General features: G+C 42.6%; 1 long non-coding RNA gene across 2 annotated transcripts; it reads right to left on the bottom strand.

Annotated features, from left to right (window-relative positions):
* Window positions 1-1,089: 1,089 nt before the first annotated feature.
* LOC148012418 (uncharacterized) lies at window positions 1,090-2,158 on the bottom strand. 2 transcript variants are annotated; one of them, XR_015689125.1, is made up of 4 exons: window positions 2,125-2,158; window positions 1,848-1,976; window positions 1,545-1,607; window positions 1,090-1,450 (listed from the first exon to the last, which is right to left on the bottom strand). It is a non-coding gene; the product is annotated as an uncharacterized LOC148012418 (long non-coding RNA). The 2 variants fall into 2 exon arrangements; XR_015689124.1 differs by lacking the exon at window positions 2,125-2,158 and having other exon boundaries at window positions 1,848-2,088.
* Between the last annotated feature and the right edge of the window lie 629 nt (window positions 2,159-2,787).

Here is a 2,787-nt window from a genome sequence, read left to right as displayed (position 1 = left end):
TTACGTAAATTGAGGTAGGGTTGGCCCTCAGATATTTAGGTTGTCTTTGTTGTGATGAATGCTACTTTGGAGCAACGATTCAATTAAGCCTTTGACAAAATGTCTCACACAATCGAAATGTAATGCTCCCTTCCCATCTCTATAGTGGGTAAGCTTGACATTTCTAAATGCAATCCAATCTCCAACTGGAGACCTTTCTAAAAGTGCTGAAGAGAGGATTGGCAAGCTTGTTATGTCGTTTCTAATATGGTCATTTAATGGCTAGAGAATTATGGGTAGTGTTCCTTGGCAGATTCAAGGTGTCCAAGTTGAATGAAGTACAAAAGTGTTGAGGGTGGTGCTATTTAAAAGTTTGAAACTTGGCAAATTTGTGGATAAAACTTGATAGATTGTCCTAGAATAAGGTGGGCTTCAACCCTACCTTGTGTTTCAAGACTATTATTTTACATTATAAGGGAATCCTTGATAAGAAGTCTACAAAACCTTTGGAACTTAATCGAGGGAGACATTATATAATAAGGCTAGTTTGGAAGTATATATAATTTAGGGTTCATAAAGGGAGACCTATAAGGCCATGAGTTTTAAGGTGCATAAAGGACGTACACATAAGACTTTTGAGTGAACATTTTGAAAATGTCCATAAAGAAGTCTTGCACAATATTCGCTAAAAGAAACTTAAGAAGAAAGATTGTATATGTAAGACACGAAATGTATGTTATGTTCTCTCTATTCTTACAAATGTATTCTATGTTCTCCCTTTTGAGTTATAGGTGGTGTGTATATTGTTACTGCTCTATGACACATGTATCTCACTTCTTTTTCTTAAATCAAGGCAAGCTTAAACTTCTATGAAGATTGAATAAATCAGTAGTCACCCCAACGTCGACTACATGTGATCAATAACAAAAATGAGCTACTTTTGTTTTAAGAGAATGAGATAACTAAAATCACAAGGGTAGCAAAGTTCGGCAAGCAACCCTTCTTCAGGAGAATAGCATAACAATATCGTTAACTATACCATCAACAAGCATAGTTTAAGAAGATTATATATCAACAATCATGCGGGTTGCAAATCATGCGGGACACAAATTAGTCGAGAAAGGGACTTGAAGATACGTATGGTTATGAATATAGAAGAGCCACGCCGAGGATCGATGAGACCATGCTTTACAAACAGCAGCAATTGGCCATGCCAGATGGTGCTTCGATGGTCTGATCATTCATGAACGCAAGGCGCGCTCTTCTTCTACATGGACTTCATATTTATTGTGTACTGTGTACATCGTCTTAGCCAGTAAGACAGCAGACGGGGGTGATCCATGGGCAGCCAGCCTTCGATGGAAGGCTTCAGGATGAGATCCACAGGTCGGTACATTAACACCCGCGCCGCTTGCAGCCAGCAGTCTCGAACTGGCCGCCTGTGACGAAGACGAAGGGTTCACTGGCAAAGCTGGGGGCAGAAACAAAAGCCAGAGATATTATAAGCTGAGTCCAAGCTAAATTTACGCAGAGATGAGAGAGAGAGAGAGAGAGGGATTGCTTACCCAGTCATCGTCGCCACAGATGAGCCGCTTTGGCCCAGGACGAGGCTCTCCGATCGCTTGCAGCTGCAAATCATAATTAATTCATCTCATCAGTCATTGATTACAGCACCGGCTCGTCCGTCAAAGCAGGTTTAACATCGACTTTAATCAGAAATCATGGTTAAGCTGAAGGCTCTGCAACAGTTCAAATCAGACGCCAAACAAACCATGGCTGATTCCAAGTTACACAAACACGATCTTAATCAGAATCGTAATTAAGCACACGAAATCGACAACCCCTGCTTCATCTATGTAATGACTTACCTGGTGCACTTGCAGTCATCGCCACAAGAGCAGTTGGCGCCGCAGCTGCACTTGCCGCCGCAACAAGACATGATTGCTCAGGCACGAGCTCAGAGAGAGAGAGAGAGAGAGAGAGAGAGACTGTGTGTGGTGTGTGTATGGCGCTATGAAAACGAAGAACACGACGAGAGAGAGAGAGAGACGTGCGCACTGGAACTTCCAATGCCGAGAGAGAGAGAGAGAGACTGATATGATTGCTCAGGCACGAGCTGAGAGAGAGAGAGAGACTGTGTGTGTGTGTGTGTGTGTGTATGGCGCTATGAAAACGAAGAACACGACGAGAGAGAGACGTGCGCACTGGAACTTCCAATGCCGGAGAGGAGCTTGTGAATAAGTATAGCTCGCGTGTGCTTCGTGCATGCCGCCTCATCGAGCCTTACACCCACCATACCTAGATTCTTCCGCGGGGTTCTCTCTCTCTCACATCAACACGTCATATGCCGCGCCAAAGGAGATAGGGCCATCCCAACGTGTACAATAAGATCAATGATTTTAAAAAAACATATAAAATGGTGAAACATTGCACCCCTTGGAAGGAAGCGTTTGTATTGTATATGTGGTTTGAGCATGCACCATCATCACTTGTTCCTTTCCTTATTCCTCTTTGTTCAAGCTTAATTTATAGTGTATATCTAGTTCAGGCCACCAGACTTTTTACAAGTAGGGAATTTACAACACGAGGATTTCATTAATGTGCAAAATTGTTCTTCTTGGACAGCCGAAATACCATAAACTTCCCCGAACAACTCCTGCAAAGAACAATAATGCTTTGAACATGAGGGAATGTTTCAAGGAATATACGTGTCCATTCATCGAAGAATGGCCGAGATCGAGTAGATAACCATTTGCACAGGCCTCTTGTCTGAGATTCACAAGCAAATGCTCCAGTAGTTAGGAGAGT

Source organism: Lygodium microphyllum, chromosome 27, assembly GCF_053477565.2.
Source record: "Lygodium microphyllum isolate KBCC chromosome 27, Lygodium_microphyllum_v1.1.10, whole genome shotgun sequence".
NCBI lineage: Eukaryota > Viridiplantae > Streptophyta > Polypodiopsida > Schizaeales > Lygodiaceae > Lygodium > Lygodium microphyllum.
The sequence above is the reverse complement of the archived record's forward strand: the minus strand, read 5'-3'. Positions and strand labels throughout refer to the sequence as shown.